The sequence below is a fragment of the Schistocerca piceifrons genome, chromosome 3, assembly GCF_021461385.2.
Source record: "Schistocerca piceifrons isolate TAMUIC-IGC-003096 chromosome 3, iqSchPice1.1, whole genome shotgun sequence".
Taxonomy (NCBI): domain Eukaryota; kingdom Metazoa; phylum Arthropoda; class Insecta; order Orthoptera; family Acrididae; genus Schistocerca; species Schistocerca piceifrons.
In genome coordinates, this window is record NC_060140.1 from 650,201,919 (window position 1) to 650,222,413 (window position 20,495).

The following is a 20,495-nucleotide window of genomic DNA, read 5'->3' on the forward strand; positions in this document are numbered from 1 at the left end:
AAAAATACCAATCGTGGGAATGGCAAATTCTATAATTTCTATTGACGACAGATAGCTGAAAAACTTACCGTATGTTCTTAAGACGGCAGTCCCTAGGATATCATTATCCGTTACTAAAGCCAGAGGTTCAAAGTTACCGAACTTACACAGAAAACCGCAAAACCTGGTTTTTAGCTGTTTTTGCACCCTTGCTCACAAGAATCTAAATAACTACCACAGAAAGAGGCTCAAAATTTTGCTGCACATTCTTTACGTATTGATTTATAGAACCCATTTTACGCATTTCCGAAAATCTGTATCCGCTATGAAGATACACTAGAAAACTAATGTTTTTTGTGTACAAAAGTACCTGTTGGGAGGCATGGCCACTTCTGTAATTTCTATTGATGACAGATCGACGAAAATTTTACCATATGTTCTTAATATCATATTCTCGAGGGACTTCGAAACTTTTTTCGACATCAATATCCGTTACCAAGATCCAGAGGTTCAAAATTTTCGTACTGATGCTGTAAACTATGAACCTAATACACAGTCTGAGGCGTAAGTGTTGTTTTAACTGACTTAGTAAACACGTGGTAAGGGTTCTGGGGTAATTGTTAGAGTTCTAAGGTCTCCAAACTTTTTTTTTAGTCATCATTTATTCACAAATAAAATTTTATGACGATTTGTCTCTGTATAATGTACACTTTACGGCTATACGAATATGCCCAAAGTGATACGGCAGTAACAAAAATTAGGCTAAAAAGGTCTTAACAAGTGTGAAAAAACTTAAATTAGCTTTTTACTCTTTTATGAAATGAATCATAAGCTGGGCCTTTTCATTGAATTGCCATCGTTCAGCAAAGTACTGAGAAAAAGTGTAAAGCAAACGATTTTGTGTTACTCTTATATTATGCGCACTTATTTGTTGTTTACAAGTGTCAGGATACACTGTGTGTTCAAAAGTATCCGGTCACCTGGCTGAAAATGACTTACAAGTTCCTGGCGCTCTTCATCGGCAATGCTGGAATTCAATATGGTGTTCACCCACCCTCAGCCTTGATGACAGCTTCCAACTCTCACAGGCAAAAGTTCAGTCAGGTGCATGGAGGTTTCTTGGAGAATGGAAGCCCATTCTTCACGGAGTGCTGCACTGACGAGAAGTATCGATGTCCGTCAGTGAGGCCTGGCACGAAATTGGCGTTCCAGAACATCTCAGAGGTGTTCTATAGGATTCAGGTCAGGACTCTGTGCGGGCCAGTCCATTACAGGGATGATATTGTCGTGCAACCATTCCACCACAGGCCGTGCATTATGAACAGGTGCTCGATCGTATTTAAAGATGCAGTCGCCATCCCCGAATTAATCTTCAGCAGTGGGAAGCAAGAAGGTGCTTAAAACATCAATGTAGGCCTGCGCTGTGATAGTGCCACGCGAAACAACAAGGGATGCAAGCCCCCTCCATGAAAAACAGGACCACAGCATAGCGCCACAGCCTCCGAATTTTACTGTTAGCACTACACACGCTGGCAGATGACGTTCACTGGGCATTCGCCTTACCCACAGCCTGCCATCGGATCGGCACATTGTGTACCGTGATTCGTCAGTCCAAACAATGTTTTTCACTGTTCAATCGTCCAATGTTTACACTCCTGACATCAAGCGAGGCCTCGTTTGGCATTTACCGGCGTGATGTGTGGCTTATGAGCAGCCGCTCGACCATGAAGTCCACGTTTTCTCACCTCCCGCCTAACGATCATAGTACTTGCAGTGGACCCTGAGGCATTTGGGAATTCCTGTGTGATGGTCTGGATAGATGTCTGCCTATTACACATTACGACCCTCTTCAACTGTCGGCGGTTTCTGTCAGTCGACAGATGAGGTCGGCCTATGCGCTTTTGCGTTTTACGTGTCCCTCCACGATTCCACTTCACTGTCACATCGGAAACAGTGGACATAGGGATGTTTAGGAGTGTGGAAATCTCGAGAACAGACGTATGTCACAAGTGACACCCAATCACCTGACGACGTTCGAAGTCCGTGAGTTCCTTGGAGCGCCCCATTCTGCTCTCTCATGATGTCTAATGACTACTGAGGTCGCTGATATGGAGTTCCTGGCAGTAGGTGGCAGCACAATGTAACTAATATGAAAAACATATGTTTTTGGAGGTGTCCGGATACTTTTGATCATAGTGTATATAAATGTGACGAAGTACACAAATAAACTTTCAAAATTTTACCGACCTATAGGATTCGTTTTATACAAGCTGCATACTCTGCTGTAGCAGGGAAAAGAAGGAAACCAACGGAAGAATGCTCCTGTTGGAGCACAAAAAGTCGGATATGTTCCTCTTGAAAAGACTCTAGCAGAAAAGTGGGGGACCAGATGCCTCCATCCTCATTCCGCTTTCCTCACCAAAAATTTCATCGTGTGAAAATATCGCCCCTTTTTGGGCTGAGACTAGCAGAGAGGCAGCGACGGTGGAAGAGAGAAGATACAGTGTGGTGGGAGAGAGGAAGTGTCAGTGAAAGCGAAGAAGAGAAGGATGAAGACAACAGCAGTAATAGCCAAAGGGAATGAATATATTGACGGTCAGTGAAATACAATGACAATAAAAGCGAGAGATAGAGATGCAAGGAGATAGAGGCAGAGGAAGGAAAGAGAGAAGAGACAGTGAAACTGCGAAAGATAGATGAGTAGACGCCGTTCACAGGCTTGGGTTTCCAGACCCTCTCAAGTCGGCGAACTGTAACACGGAAGTATTGAGGGGAGTGGTAAATTTTGGATTTATTTCTGAACAGCCGAGAAATGGGGGAGACAGCGACAGTGGCGAAGAAAGACAGCATAAGGAAGTGTAAGTTGTGGTGTCCTGCAGTCGGCAGGAAAGAACTAACGATCAAGTTTGAACACACTTTACTTAATTAAAACGGCTTTTTGGCGTGCACTAATTTCCAAACTCAAGAACAACAAGAAACACAGTAATTCTTGTGGTGGCAAAAGCCAGATAAAAGTTATAACACAATGAAAAGAAAAATAACGAGCAAAATACTACGCTACAAAATTCCAAAGTGGCGTTACGCGCCGGCCTGTGTGGCTGAGCGGTTCTAGGCGCTACAGTCTGGAACCGCGCGACCGCTACGGTCGCAGGTTCGAATCCTGCCTCGGGCACGGGTGTGTGTGATGTCCTTAGGTTAGTTAGGTATAAGTAGTTCTAACTGGTGACCTCAGCAGTTCAGTCCCATAGTGCTCAGAGCCATTCGAACCATTTTTTGGCGTTACGTCCAACAAGATACAAATTTCTACAGAAAGACTACGGCGAGTGTCTACTAGGCTACAGCCGGCGTAGATATTGGCCGGAGCTGTCCTAGATGTAGATACGCACTGCTGGTTTGACTCTGCTGGCGTGCTTATAACACTGATTCTGCGGAGTGCTACACTTAGTCACATTAGTTCCAATTGATGGATCTCTGTCACATGGCTTCTCACGAAGTAGTGCCGTGTTTATCCGGAAAGCTTTTTGATGTTTACATTCACTGGTGATATTTTGATATGAGCTCTTGAAGGGAGGCCGGGAATCCAGCTTGCTTGTGCGGGCCCTCTAACTGATAAGGGGCCACTACGACATAAGTGAGAAGGGGGACTGGTAGTGGGATATACTGTAAATCAGTGGGAGGAAAATGAGACAGTGGGGGGGGGGGGAGGTACAGACAGTGATAGAGAGAGGAAGATGCTGAGTTTGAAGGCTTCACTAAAAGAGAGACTGGATGAAAGTATGTAGAATGTTCTGTGTTAAAAGAGCACAGATATGTTCGCATGCCAAAATTTTTGATGAGGGAGGCGGAATGAGGATTGGTTTCTTACTGTTCTGGCAGAGTCTTTTCAAGAGAAACACGTTCTCCTTTTACTGCTCCGACAAGAGCATTTTCCCACTGGTTTATACTATGATAATATATGTTGCACGAGATGCTGCCGGCGGAATTCGAGCGGATTAAGAGTTGTTCCTGGTGCAACAGGTTGAATCAGAGTGTGTGGTAGTATACACATTGTATCTTCTAGCCACTACTAACAGTACTAGCTTCAGCTGCATGTTGTATGCTGTGTCATCCCATATTACAGAACATGTGAACATTCGAGGAAGTTATACATACCATTACTTGTCATTGCACTGTGTTTAGACAGCGAATGCCCCCGAAGAAACAACAGAAAGTTTATGTGCAAGTGTATCAGAGTAGCTATACCTAATTTTGTGATGTCGTAAAGGACATGAATGTGGACATTACCGGTACTTATCAATAATACAGTGCCTGCAAGTGCTTCGTTTTCTATACAAAACCCAGAGCTCATCACTTAGGTTTTAGACACTTTTGTTTCAGTTGTCATTCTTACCATGGAAGCAATTAACTACTGAAGTTAGTTTGTTATTGTCAGTCACAATGTGTTTTCTGTGAAATTTGTTCACTTAGAAGGGGACGCCAAGACATTGGGATCACAGATTTAAAATGGCACTGAGCGCTATGGAACTCAAAATCTCAGGTCATCAGTCCCCTAGACTTAGAACTATTTAAACCTAACTAACCTAAGGACATCACACACATTCATGCCCGAAGCAGGATTAGAACCTGCGCCCGTGCGGTCGCGTGGTTCCAGACTGAAGCGCCTAGAACCGCTAGGCCAGATCACAGATTTACTTCAAACTTTGTACGCCTGTAGCAGGCCATTTAAACAACGTAATGTAGAAGTAGTAAGGTGCACTACTCCTGCAATTGCGAGTAAATCGCAATAGAAAGTTTTATGCGTCTATTACGCAACTGATGTTGCGCGAAGCAAGGGGACCGTAGACGAGGCGGCGATTCGAATCCTGCTAATACTTATTTTTTCACCGATTATTTTTTCATCGCTGGTCACATTATTTAATTTATTAAACACCTGAGAGGTAGTATAATGAAAAAAAAAAATACGTGCATCTTCATGAAGCTGTTGCGAATTTCATATATTATTTGACTGTTTACTACTTTCAATTAAATTTTCAAGGACGACGGACAGGTTTGGAAAACCCAAGTTAAACCTCGATAAATAATGATGTGAATGACGTTATTTAGTAATACAGCGAGTAACAATGTGCCAGACCACAAGAGTAATGTACAATGGCTCGTAGGATGTGCTCTTAACATCCACGCTGCAGGATGATATCTGTCACACAGACATGTAAAACATCAATTGAAACGCCATCTACTACACAGAATGAATGCAGTTTTCCCTCATTTACAAGGAATGTTCAGAGTTCCTAAGGGCAAACACCCATTGTTGACATTTTAAAAAATTTCTCTTTCTTCCGATAGTATAGATTAAAAATTAAATTTGAGGGGGGTATTATAATATGTAACATTGCTTTTCTATGCGAATGTGGAAAGGCAGGATTTCTAATTACTGAACTGACACTGAAAGTTAAATTTCCTGCCTCCAGTGCGTAATTTTTTCGGAGCGCGTTTTCTGCATCCACATTTCTGCTTTCCACTCTTATTTTCAATCGGAAGTGGAGTAGACTGCCGTAACTACAAGTTTAAATAACATTTGTAAATATATTTGCAATTTTTTGTATTTAATAATACATCAATGGTAGTATTTCGACCTTGTAGTAATTGCTTCAGTAGTTAATTGGTATCAACGTCTTTAGGTAAACTGATGCTATGATTAAACACTTGAATGATCTCACATAATAGAAAACATTATTACTACATTTTACTGTATGAATCTTAATAAAGTGCGGTGAAGTTGTAAAACCATGAAATACTGTATTGCATTTCGCTACTGATATGCGAAAAATAAGCGTTAGCGCGTGGTAAAAGCTTTTCGAAGAATGCCGTGAAGACATTGACGAGCGGCCTGGATGCCCCAGTACATCATCCACCGATTGAATACGGAAAAAGTAGAATAAATGATTACGAACGGTAGCCGAATCACCATCAGAGACGTCATTAATGATGTTAACGTTTCATTAGCTCATTAGCTTCATGACTCTGTTTCGCCTATTTCGGTATGTGAGGGTTACATTTTCCCAAAATCTTTATATTTCGAACTAAATCAGCGATGAATGCAAGTTGCTCGGAAGTTGCTAGATGAAAGTCAACAACAATGCAGAACTACTGAAAGGTGGCATAGGAAGTGATAGAACATGAGTGTACCGGTATCACGCCGAAACTAAGTTTCAGTCGTCCCTGCTGAAGCATTCTGTATGGCTGAAGGCAAACCATGGCATATGCGGTCGACTGTGAAGGGTACCATCACTTTGTTCTTCGATTTGAATGGCATAATGTACCATGAAGTCGGAAGATCAATTAGGATGACTACCGCAGTTCAATGACGCTTGCGTGAAGCAATAAAAAAAAAGAAAATAAATAAATTTGTGGCCAACAATTAACGGCTTTTACACAACAATAGTGCATCTACTTAAACTCCTAACCTTATTCGTGGATTTTAGATCAAGACATAAACTTGTCACTGCCACCACATTTGCCGCACGTGAAGTTATTGTGACATATTATGTTGTTAGAAATAAAGAAAACCATAAAGGTCCGCGTTTTACAAGCTCAGATGATGTTACAACGGTGTCGCTGAGAGAGATGACAGCTATCTCAAAGATCGAGTTCCAGAAGTGTTCCGGGGACTGGACAAAGCTTTGGCATAGGGTAAATGTATAGTGTCTAATGGGGACTATATTGAGCAGAATAACACTGATGTAGACGAATAAAAAAATTATTTAAAAAATCTGTTAATTTGTGAACACATAGCTCAAAAATGGGCATATTTCTCCGTCTCCTTTAGAGCCGGTAGAGCTTACATCAAGTAAGTACACACATCAAAAAAAAGTTTAGCATCACCTTGGTTCCGAGAGTTCCGGAACCTATACAGAAAATTGGAACAGAGATCAACAAAACATCATTTCTGCCATTTTTATTGCTCATGAAAACCACACATTGCGTGTTTTACCACTATACAGGGAGACCTTCATAGTTGTCAAGACTTCTGTACACATCGCTACCTCTAATACCCAATAGCACGTCCTCTTGCATTGATGCATGCCTGTATTCGTCGTGGCATACTATCCACAAGAGCATCAAGGCGCTGTTGGTCCAGAATGTCCCACTCCTCATCGGCGATTCGGCGTAGATTTCTCAGAGTGGTTGGTGGGTCACGTCGTCCATAAACAGCACTTTTCGATCTATCCCAGGCATGTTCGATAGAGTTCATGTCTGGAGAACATGCTGGCTACTCTAGTCAAGCGACGTCGTTATCCTGAAGGAAGTCATTCACAAGATGTGCACGATGGGGGCGCGAAAAGTCGTCCATGAAGACGAATGCCTAGCCAACATGCTGCCGACATGGTTGCACTATCGGTCGGAGGATTGCAGTCATGTATCGTACAGCCGTTTCGGCCCCGTCCATGACCACCAGCGGCGTACGTGGGCACCACATAATACTACCCCAAAACAGCAGGGAACCTCCACCCTGATGCACTCGCTGGACAGTGTGTCTAAGGCGTTCAGCCTGATCGGTTTGCCTCCAAACACGTCTCCGACGATTGTCTGGTTGAAGGCCTATGCGTCACTCATCGGTGAAGAGAACGTGATGCCAGTCCTGAGCGGTCCATTCGGCATGGTGCTGTGGTTGTAAAGAAGGACATCGCCATGGACGTCGAGAGTGAAGTTTCACATCATGCAGCCTACTGTGCACAGTTTGAGTCGTGACACGACGTCCTGTGGCTGCACGAAAAGCATTATTCAACATGGTGGCGTTGCTGTCAGGGTTCCTCCGAGCCATAATCCTTAGGTAGCGGTCATCCACTGTCGTAGTAGCCATTGGGCGGCCTCAGCGAGGCATGTCATCGACAGTTCCTGCCTCTCTGTATCTCCTCCATGTCCGAAAAACGTAGCTTTGGTTCACCCCGAGACGCCTTGACACTTCCCTTGTTGAGAGCCCTTCCTGGCACAAAGTAACAATGCGGATGCGACCGAACAGCGGTAATGACAGTCTAAGCATGGTTGAACTACAAACAACATGAGCCGTGTACCTCCTTCCTGGTGGAATGAGTGGAACTGATCTGCTATCGGACCCCCTCTGTCTAATAGGCGCTGCTCATGCATGGTTGTTTACATCTTTGGGCGGGTTACGTCTTTGGGCAGGTTTAGTGACATCTCTGAACAGTCGAAGGAACTGTGTCCGTGATACAATACCCTCAGTCAACGTCGATCTTCAGGAGTTCTGAGAACCGGGGTGGTGCAAAACTTTTTTTGATGTGTCTATAAGGCTTTTCCAAGTCATTTTTTGCAGCCTAGAAGCGTTGTATTCCATGTGTTGGCCACTTGTCTGCTTTCTCCTGTCCAGCCTCTGTTCTGCTTTTGCTTATTGTGGAAATCCTTAAAGTTATTGATCAGCTATTTGTGGTTTGATTGGTTAGAGATGTCCTCTTGAATGACTAGTGCTCTGGAGAACCTTCCTTACTTCGTTGAATCATTTATCAGAGGCTTTAGAACAGTTGCCAAATACATAAAAAATCTGCTTCGTTACTTAATCTGTGTACAGGGTGGTTCAGCTGCCTCTACCTATGGTTTTTGTGCAACCTGCGACACATTGAAATGCTATGAGCAAGATTTTCATACTCTCTCCCTTGCTACGTGCCAATTATTAGTCCTACAGAAAAAATGAACAAGACCTTCCAGTACAACACTTTCGCTAGAAAACGTAGTTTTCGAATTATTCAAGAAAAACATACAAAATGATCTTCAAACACCTTTGCAGGAGAGCTTCTGCGAAATTTTGAAGGTAGGAGACGAGGTACTGGCAGAATTAAAGCTGTGAGGACGGGGTGTGAGTCGTGCTTGGGTAGCTCACTTGGTAGAGCACTTGCCCGCGAAAAGCAAAGGTCCCGAGTTCGAGTCTCGGCCCGGCACACAGTTTTAATCTGCCAGGAAGTTTCATATCAGCGCACACTCGGCTGCAGAGTAAAAATTTCATTCTGATATTCAAACACGTTTTTCTTGAATAAGCCTAAAATCGTGGTCTCCAAAGGTATCCTTGTACAAAATTAGCTACATTGTACTTCGTGCAAAAATATCCTGAACATGTTTTCTGTAGGTCTAGCAGTTGGTGCGTAGCGAGTCAGAGTGTATGAAAATCTTGCACAACCTTTTTGGAAGCATAACAGGTTGCATAAAACCCTTATATAGGGGCAGCTGAATCTTCCTGTATAGCACAATAAATTGTTGAAAAGAACAAAGATCTGTACCCAAAGACGGAAAGTTGCACAGGTCACACCAACATTCAAGAAAGGTAGTAGGAGTAATTCACTAAAGTACAGGCCAATATCATTAACGTCGATATGCACCAGGATTTTGGAACATATATTGTGTTCGAACATTATGAATTACCTCGGAGAAAATGATCTATTGACACACAGTCAACACGGATTTAGAAAACTTAGTTCTTCTGAAACACAACTGGTTCTTTACTCGCATGAAGTGTTGAGCTATTGACAAGGCATTTCAAATTGATTCCGTATTTCTGGAAAGCTTTTGACACTGTACTACAAAAGCGGCTTGTACTGAAATTGCGTCCTTATGGAATATCGTCTCAGTTAAGCGACTTCATTCGTGATTTTATGTCAGAGAGGCCACAGTTCGTAGTAACTGACGGAAAGTCATCGAGTAAAACATAAGTGATTTCTAGTGTTCCCCAAGGTAGTGCTATAGGCCCATTTATTGTTCCTTATCTATATAAACGATTTGGGAGAAAATCTGAGCAGTCGTCTTAGGTTGTTTGTAGATGACGCTATCTTTTATCGACTAGTAAAGGCATTAGAAAATCAAAAAAACTGCAAAACGATTTAGAAAAGAAATATGTATGGTGCGAAAGTTGGCAATCGACTCTAATTACGAAAAGTTGGAGGTCATCCACGTGAGTGATAAAAGAAATCCGTTAAACTTCAGTTACACGATTAATCAGTCAATTCTAAAGGCCGTAAATTCAACTAAATACCTAGGAATTACACTTACGAACAACTGAAATTGGAAGGAACACATAGAAAATGTTGTCGGGAAGGCTAACCAAAGACTGTGTTTTATTGGCAGGACACTTAGAAAATGTAACAGACCTACTTAGTCTCCTACGCTTGTCCGTCCTCTTTTAGAATACTGCTGAGCGGTGTGGGATCCTTACCAGATAGGACTGACGGAATACATCAAAAAAGTTTAAACAAAGGCAGCACGTTTGGTATTGTCGCGAAATAGGGGCGAGAGAGTCACTGAAATGATACTGGATTTGGGACTTCATTAAAACAATGGCGTTTTTCGTTGCGGAGGAATCCTCTCACGAAATTCCAATCACCAACTTTCTCCTCCGAATGCGATAATATTTAGGAGACGCCGACCTACGTAGGGAGAAACGATCACCATGATAAAATAAGTGATATCAGAGCTCGTACGGAAAGATACAGGGCTTCGTTCTTTCCGCGCGCTATTCGAGATTGGTATAATAAAAAATTTGATGGTGGTTCGATGAACCCTCTGCTAGGCACTGAAATGTGATTTTCAGACTGTTCATGTGGATGTAGATGCAGACGTAGATGAAAGTTTCATGCTAATCGTACGGGTGAAAGTGGTGACGCTGATAGTACCTCTAACCGAAGAGCGCCAAACAATAAACTCAGCCCGTGGAAATTTCTGGAAGGACTATCGGATGACGAGGGAAGGAGCGCGAACGGTTCCTGTGCGCTGCGACTGACAATGGCGAAAGCTGATACTCAACGGGCTCGAACGGCATGTGAGGGAGAGGAATTCGCGGAAGTCCAGCGGCGTTGCGCAGGCGCGAACATTGCGGCGCGCGAGTAGTTTCATATGGGCTGCCTGCGGCCGGCGCTCGGCACGCGGGGGCGTCCACGTCGCGGGAATCTGTCAGCCAATTCCAGGGGTCGCCGGCGGCGTTACACAAAGCCACGGCGGCGAGGGCGCGATGCGGCGGCTGCACCGCTGCCGGGCTCCGTTACACAGCACTGAGGCAGGCGGTTTCTCCCGTACCTGAACATATTAGTGGCCTTACAGTTCCCCAAGATGATCCAGCTTTCGGTACGCATGCGACGGCATGCGCTACCAGCACGTTCCACAACGCCACGCATAGAAACGGTATTTTTCCAGAATCCTATCGCGGGTTAGTTACACTACTGGCCATTAAAATTGCTACACCAAGAAGAAATGCAGATGATAAACGGGTATTCATTGGACAAACATATTATACTAGAACTGACATGTGATTACATTTTCACGCAATTTGGGTGCATAGATCCTGGGAAATCAGTACCTAGAACAACCACCTCTGGCCGTAATAACGGCCTTGATACGCCTGGGCAATGAGTCAAACAGAGCTTGGATGGCGTGTACAGGTACAGCTGCCCATGCAGCTTCAACACGATAGCACAGTTCATCAAGAGTAGTGACAGGTGTATTGCGACGAGCCAGTTGCTCGGTCACCATTGACCAGACGTTTTCAGTTGCTAAGAGATCTGGAGAATGTGCTGGCTAGGGCAGCAGTCGAACATTTTCTGTATCCAGAAAGGCCTGCGCAGGACCTGCAACATGCGGTCGTGTATTATCCTGCTGAAATGTAGGGTTTCACAGGGATCGAATTAAGGGTAGAACCACGGGTCGTAACATATCTGAAATGTAACGAACACTGTTCAAAGTGCCGTCAATGCGAACAAGAGGTGACCGAGACGTGTAACCAATGGCACCCCATACCACCACGCCGGGTGATGCGCCAGTATGGCGATGACGAATACACGCTTCCAATGTGCGTTCACCGCGATGTCGCCAAACACGGATGCGGCCATCATGAGGCTGTAAACAGAACCTGGATTCATCCGAAAAAATGACGTTTTGCCATTCGCACACCCAGGCTCGTCGTTGAGTACACCATCGCAGTCGCTCCTGTCTGTGATGCAGCGTCAAGGGTAACAGCAACCATGGTCTCCGAGCTGATAGTCCATGCTGCTGCAAACGTCGTCGAACTTATCGTGCAGATGGTTGTTGTCTTCCAAACGTCCCCATCTGTTGACTCAGGGATAGAGACGTGCCTGCACGATCTGTTACAGCCATGCGGATAAGATGCCTGTCATCTCGACTGCTAGTGATACGAGGCCGTTGGGATCCAGCACGGCGTTCCGTATTACCCTCCTGAACCCACCGATTCCATATTCTGCTAACAGTCATTGGATCTCGACCAACGCCAGCAGCAATGTAGCGATACGATAAACCGCAATCGCGGTGGGCTACAATCCGACCTTTATCAAAGCCGGAAACGTGATGGTACGCACTTCTCCTCCTTACACGAGGCATCACAACAACGTTGCACCAGGCAACGCCGGTCAACTGCTGTTTCTGTATGAGAAATCTGTTGGAAACTTTCCTCATGTCAGCACGTTGTAGGTGTCGCCACCGGCGCCATCCCTGTGTGAATGCTCTGAAAAGCTAACCATTTGCATATCACCCGCATCTTCTTCTTGTCTGTTAAATTTCGCGTCTGTAGCACGTCATCTTCGTGGTGTAGCAATTTTAATGGCCAGTAGTGTACTTTAAGTTCTACTTCTGGCCACATGGCAATGGATATTGTTGTAGCTGAATGTGAGCTCCCAGGCGAGGAGGTAAGTATCGGAAAGGAGGGCGTAACAGTCGTGAGCAATATGGATGGATCACTATGACAGGACCCGGCCCTCCTGATGTAGGTTTTCCGTGATTTCCCTAAATCGCTCCAAATGCCGGGATGGTTCCTTTGAAAGGGCACGGCCGACTTCCTTCCCCGTCCTTCCCTGATCCGATGGGACCGATGACCTCACTGTTTGGTCTCTTTCCCCAGACAACCCAAACCCATCCCATCTATGACAGGGAAGCAGTTGAATGTCAGAAATTGAATAAATTGAGAGGGAGATCTGGCAACGGAAGACAGTTAGTAAGGAGATCGGGTTCGGTATTACAGCCTTGAAACTTGGGATGAGGAAGCAATGCCTACCAAGAAACAGCACCGAGAATTTGTTGAGTCCAAATTCTCTCTCATCTCATGGGCAGCATGGACATGTGAGGTGTAACGTAGAGCAAGTCAACGACTTTGCACCCTTAGATACACATACAGCCACACACACCTTTTGTCTGCGATGTGTCATCCCAGAAATAAGAAAAATTTTTCCAGTCTCCCAATTCCAACTAAAGTTTTCTGGAGGTTTCTCTTGACTGTTAGTTGACTGCCGTAACATGTGATCCCCTCTTACGTATTCTCCTTTACGACCCTCTGTTCCTCACTAGTAACTTCCTAGGACTCGACCGAAAAGAATTATGTTCTATTACTACCCTACACGCTCTCAGGATTAGTAAGTAAGAGCCAGTAGACTTCGTACTCATGCGACACGACTGTGTCTCTCCACACTTTCGCAAATTGTGCACCGAACTAGTGATACGTGCTTTCTACTTGGCTATTGTGGCCTGCATAGCTTTCGTCAATGAACAGGTGCCTCTGTACGCATTGAATTTCGAGTATTAGAATTTTTTATTTCATTCAAAAGTGGTTCTACTTCTTTGTATTACAATCTTATCACCGCATTATGAATACACTAAAATGAAGTACATGGAGTCGGTAATACTTCAGGCAACATGTGGATGACCTAAACTGCAGTATTTACACTTAAGATTCCCCAGACGTTCCAAAAAAATAGGCATTATTCTAGAATGAATCCTCTGCAGAGGACTGTGTGCCGGTCTGAAACTTAGTGGCACTTTAAAAATGTGTGCCGGACGATACTCAAACCCACAACCTTGCATTTTACGTACAATGCCCTTATCGGTGGAGCTATCTAGGCATGACTCAAGCCAGTATGAGCCCCATGACAGTACGAGCAACGAAGGTGCTTTACACCAACTTATATTATTTTATTGTCACAAGTCCCTGATATCTCCGCTCACAAAATTTACAAGGCGGAATGAAGTGCTGTTGGTGCAGTGAGCACAGTTTTAGCGGGTAATGCATACAGGTGTAGATGTCTCTACAGAGGTAAATTTCACACCCTAATAATACGTGCACTTTCCCTATCAAGTTGATCGCCTGCAAGCGGTTCAGTCTAAGATTTAGAATTGTAGTGGTGGTTCACTTCTGTGCCATGGCAGAAACGGCAGCGGAGGCCTCGGTCACGGCATGGAAAATGCTTCGAAAAAACTTCGAAGGCGTCTTTCGGTCTTCATGGACGGCAGCACGACGTGATGCCCAGAAACTGGTGTCACACATCGAGATTAATTTTATGAAGAAATTCCTTAGAATGTATCTTTGGACCACAGCTTTGTACGGAAGTATTTAAAGTTTGTGGGAAAACCGTAAAATAAGAGAATCGAAACGTTTGAGATGTTGAAAATGAGAGGGACTGATACTAAGATAGGAAGTGTGGAGGTTATCCGCAGAATCGGCGAAGAGAGAAACATATGTAAAATACAGGATTATTATAAATGATTGAAGCGATTTCATAGATTTGCTGTTGTTATATAATTTAACAAATTGTCAAAGGACTTGGCACACACATACGAAACTCAAAAAGATTTTTTTAAACATTACCAGTGCTCCATATGTGCTCCCCAACCGATTCTACAGATATAAAGCCGACAATCGAGCTCTTCTCTCGTTCGGCGCAGAATGTCACTATCAATCAAAAATGGTTCTATTGGCTCTGAGCACTATGGGACTCAACATCTGAGGTCATCAGTACCCTAGAACTTAGAACTACTTCAATCTAACTAACCTAAGGACATCACACACATCCATGCACGAGGCAGGATTTGAACCTGCGACCGTAGCGGTCGCGCGGTTCCAGACTGAAGCGCCTAGAACAGCTCGACCACACTGGCCGGCCACTATCAGTCTGTTGAAGACCACTGCTGACGCAGGGAAGAAGTTCTGGTAGGTTTGTTGGTGCAGGGGGCGTAACCACTGCATCTTTCACATGACGTCGTACAAAAAAAATAAACCTCACTCACCATAACGGATCCATCACTTTCTCAGTTCCCTGTTTGAAAATTAACGAGCATCACAATTGAAGTGTGGTGGAGTACCATCCTTTTCATAGATGAAGTCCAAACAGTCCATCTCCAGTTGTGGCATTAGCCAGCTCTCCAGCATGTCCAAATACACTTGCACTATAACGGTCTTTTCGCAGAAGTAAAAAGAGACTGTAAACTTTAAATCGTGAGGCTGCACAACACACATTATCTTTAGGTGAATGCCGAATGTGCTGCACGACAGCGTAGGGATTTTCTGTCCCCGAGATTCGCACCTTGTGCCTTTACGTTGTCCCATTCACAAAACAATTTTGCGTTTTGTTTTATTGAGGATGAATTTCTCATAAAACCCCTCCTCTTCTACAAGCTGTTGCCACTGTGTCGAAAATTTAAAACGTCTGACATTGTTATCGGGAGTCAGGACTTGTAACTTATTGGGAGAGGTAAAGCTTCAGTTTCAGTCGTTTTCTTAAGATCTTTCAAACTGTTGATTATGGTTTGTTCAGTTCTCTGATCGGTCTCTTCGTCTACTTCTGCGGGCTACGAATGAATCTCGCCCGCACGCTATCAACAGTTTCTTCACTCACTGCAGGCCGATAAATTGATTTCCCATTGCAGAGGCATTCTGAAGCTTTAAACAGCGCGTACCATCGTGGAATGGAGTTGTCAATTGTGGACTTTTCTTGAACTTTCTTTCTGAAGTGTCGCTGTATTGTTTGGCAGACTGATGTGAAAGCATTTAAAGCACAATATATGCTTTTTCGGCGCCTGTCGCTAACTTGCCTAACTCGTCACTGCTGCGATTCTTGTGACAGAAATCCGAAGTGCGGCTGCAACAGCACAAACGTTTCAGAATTTTTCTGTACGAATGTTGAGGTTTGTGACAATTTGTCAATTAACAGTGAATTTATGAAGTCGCTTCAATCATTTATAATAACGTTGTACTGATAGAGGGGGACAGGGTGACAAGACACCTGTTAAGACAACGAGGAATATGTTTCGGGGTATTTGAGGGAGCTGCATTAGACTAAAACTGTAGAAGAACACAAAGTCTGGAATATATCGACCGAATAACTTAAGCGAAGAAGAGGTTGGGGTAGGAGAGGATTCCGTGATGGACCACATCGCATGCGTCAGAAAACTGTTGACGGTGTCTAGTTTACGGGGACTTACACAAGACTTCGGCTTGCCGCACTGAACAGTGTCTAGACAGTATCTTCAGGATAGCAATGGCAATGTTCCCTCACTGGCGTAAACCGCCGCACAGGGCGATCGAAAGTGTTTGACGAACGGACGTCGTGTCGCCATGCGGGGCGGTCGGCAGTCTACCGTGAGGTCGCCGCTGATTTTAATGAGTCGGGTCAGGAAATTCATTTCTCTAGGATAGTGTGGAGGCAAACGCTGCGCATAGGTCTCTGCAGATGACGAATGACTCAAGTCAATATGCATTTTCCTGACTTTGAGCCATACAGTGTACAATACATATGAGCACAGAATTCGTGTATTTTCAGGGAAACATATTTTATAAAAACATGACATGCTGTGAAATGGAGAAAATCAGCAACAGCTAAATTGTTATACACTGTCTTGTGTGAGGGACAAACGCAGCCGTAAGCATACATCTCGAATAATAACCGGTTAGCTGCTCTTGTAAATAATTTATGTAACGACCAGTGTCGTACCCTAGAAGCCACGTCAGCAGGTTAGAACTGTTAAATCAGAAAAAAATCGGTCGCTACAATTATTGTAAAGTCTTTGATTACAGTTTACTGTCCCAATGATTTCCTCAAGGATGATCGATTTCGTAGAGGACTGCACATCTTCAGAGTTGTTAAAATTAATAAAATACATGGTAAGTTTGATCGTATCTTACTAATATAAAACGCACGTATGATAAATATAACAGTATATTCGACACCGAACCTAGCTACACAGCAACAAGTCGGTTTCAAGTGCTGTACACAGTATTCTGAAGTCACTAAGGTATGTACAATAGGATGGCCCAGTGCTTCGTTCTTGGTCTACCACTCCTATTGTTCCGTCTTGGTTCTCGTACATATTGTATGTGGCCCTTCTTTCCCTATAGCTTACTTCTATTTTTCTCAGAACTTCGATCATATTGCACTATTTTACACTGTAGAATGATTTTTATAGGTCGACAGATCCTGTTAACATGTCTTGGGTTTCTTAAGTCTTGCTTCCATAACTAGGCTTAACGTCAGAATGGACACAACTTCTCCGAAAGCCAAACTCCTGAAGTCATCCTCCACATCCTCAAGTTTCTTTTCCCTTCTTCTGTATATTACCCTTGTCAATAACTTGGATGCATGATTTTTAAGCTGATTTTTCAGTAGTTCTTTCAGTTGTCTGTCGTTGTTCTCTTCGAGATGTTGTGGATCATATTTTTCCGAAAGTCTGATGTTAGTTCTCCAGTCTCAAAAATTCTACACATCGACTTGAATAGTTTTTTTTTTTGCTACTGCCTCCAATGGTTTTGGAAATTGCGAAGGAATGCAATTTATTCCTTCCGCCGTATTTGATCGCAAGTCTTCCACGGCTGACTGATACTGGAGACCCTATGGGTTCCACATCAACTACCAAAACTTCTTCCTTCACGTCATCAGACAGTTCATTCTCCTCGTAAAGGCCTTCTATGTACTCTTTCCACTTAGATGCTCCTTCCTCTGCAATTACGAGTGAAATTGCCCTTGCACTCTCAATCCTGACACTCTTCCTTTTTAATCCACTAAAGGTTGTATCGGCTTCCTTCGACTATCTCGTTTTCGATTTCTTCAGATCTATCTGCTGCCATTTCCCTTTGGCTTCCCTCTACCTCTGGTTTATATCATTCCTAAGTAGCTCATATTGCTTTATCTCTGTCTTTTGCCGAACGTTTTTGTACTTCCTTCTTTAATAGATCAATTGCGGTAGTTCTTCATTTACATAAGATTTTTTCTCTAATATCTTCCTTGTATCTATGTTTGACAGGCTCCTGTGACCGGTCTTTTTAAAGATATCCATACCTCCGTAATTGAACTGTCTACTACGGTAATCAGTATCGCAATATCTACACCCTTAGAGGACTTAAAACGCGTCCCTTTATACCTGTATACCTTCTCCTCTTGTGAGTTTTGAACAGTGTATTCGCCATTACTAGCTACAATTTGTTGCAGAATTCAGTTAATATTTCTTCTCTCTCATTCCTACCACCAATCGCATCTTTTTCTGTAACTCTGTTTTCTATTTCTCCCCTACTACCGCGTTACAGTCCGTCATGAGTATTAAATTATCATGTACCTTTACATTATGAATTATCCGTTCAATTATCATATACTTCCTCTATCACTTCATCTTCTCTCTGTAAGGTTGGGATGCATACCTGAACTGTTGTTGGACTACTGTAGATTCTTATGAGTACAACCAAGTCATCGAATTGTTCACAGTGACTCATTCTCTGCTCTTCCTTCTTATTCATAATGAATCCTACTCCCATTATATCATTTTCTTTTGCTGTTGATATTACCCTGTTTTCGTCGGACTAGTAAGCCCAATGATCTTTCGATTTCACTGACAATCACCTCCTCCCACATATTCCCCCCTCCCCCACCCAACCCTATTATCTAAGATGAGCAGCTGCGTTTCTAATTTTAGATTTTCCAGCTTCCCTGCTACATTCAAATGTCTGAGATTCCACGCTCGGACTCTTGAAATGTTACCGTTTCCCCCGTTACTTAGTCTTTTTCTCATGGTTACATCCCTCTTGTCTAACCTCTCCCGGAGATCCGAATGTGATACTAATCAGGAATCTTTTGCCAATAGAGAGATGATGAAGATACTTTTTCAGTTACGGGCGTGTGTTCTGTGGATCACATTATGTATCTTTAATGCAGTGGTTTCCATTGCCAACTGCATTCTCATGCCGTTGATCGCTTCTGACTCTCCCGTCTTCCCCCCAAGAACCAGAGGTTTCTTTGACAAGCTTCTACGTGTCATTCTTGCGGATGGGCCATGCTAATCTTCTCTGTGTCGTTCCAGCTTCCGCATACGTATAGCCGAAGCGCATACTGACAAAACAAGGGTGACTCCTTATATCAGAAGTTTTCCGGTTTGCCCACAATCGTTGATCGCTTCCGTACAATGCTGTGCTCCAAACACACATTCTTAGCAATTTCTTCATAAAATTAAGCTCGATGTATGACACCAGTGGACATTTTTAGTTTTGGTGTATCGCGTCGGGCTGCCGCTAATGAAGACCGGAAAACGCTTGCGGAATTATTTGGAGCCATTTTCCTTGCCGTGATCGAGGACTCCGCTACCATTTCTGCCCTGGCAAGGAAGTAAGCCACATCTACACTTCTAAATCTTAGAGTGAACCGCTTGCGGGTGATCAGCGTGATAGCGAAAGTGCACGTAATATTAGGCTGTAAAAGTTACCGCTGTAGAAACATCTACACCTGTTTTCATTATCCGCTAAAACTGTGCTCACTACATTAAGAACTCTTCTTTCAATCTTGAAAATTTTGTGAACAGGGATGTTAGAGACTTGTAGCAACAAAGTAATATAAATGAGTGTAAAATACCTTTGTTGCTAGTACTGTCAAGGAGCTCATACTAGCTTGAGTCTTGCCTAGACAGCTCCACCAATAACGGCATTGTACGTAAAATGCAAGGTAGTGTGTTCGAGTATCGGCCCGGAACACATTTTTGAACTGCCATTCCTCTGCAGAGGACTCATTCTAGAGCAATGCCTATTTTTTACAACGTCTGGTGGATCTTTAGTGCAAATATTGCAATTTACGTCATCCACAAATATCCTGAAGCATTACAGACTTCGCCGGCCGCGGTGGTCTCGCGGTTCTAGGCGCGCAGTCCGGAACCGCGCGACTGCTACGGTCGCAGGTTCGAATCCTGCCTCGGGCATGGATGTGTGTGATGTCCTTAGGTTAGTTAGGCTTAAGTAGTTCTCAGTTCTAGGGGACTGATGACCACAGCTGTTAAGTCCCATAGTGCTCAGAGCCATTTGAACCATTACAGACTTCAGGAATTTCATTTTAGTCTATTCATAGAGCCGTGATAAAATTGGGAGGCAGAGAAGTAGAACCACTTTTGAATGAAATAAAAAATTCTAAAACTCGAAATTCGATAGTTACAGAGGCACCAGTTTAGTGACGAAAGCTATGCAGCGCACAACAGCCAAGCGGGAATACTACTAGTTCGCCGCATGATTTTCCAGACTACCGAGTGACACGGTCGTGTCGCATGATTTAGAAGTCAGCTGCCTCTTTTTTACTAATTCTGAGAGCGTTTAGGATAGAAGTAGAAGATAGTTCTTTCCAGCCAAGTCCCATGAAGTTGGTAGTTGCGGAAAAGGGGGTTGCAAAGGAGATTACTTACGAGGGTATCACTAGTTCCGGCATTTGTCTAACAGCCAAGAG

The 20,495-nt window shown here is 43.7% G+C and overlaps 1 non-coding gene across 1 annotated transcript; it reads right to left on the minus strand.

The window, feature by feature from the left end:
- Positions 1 to 19,014: 19,014 nt before the first annotated feature.
- LOC124791127 lies at positions 19,015 to 19,125 on the minus strand. Its single transcript, XR_007016550.1, has one exon. It is a non-coding gene; the product is annotated as a U6 spliceosomal RNA (small nuclear RNA).
- Between the last annotated feature and the right edge of the window lie 1,370 nt (positions 19,126 to 20,495).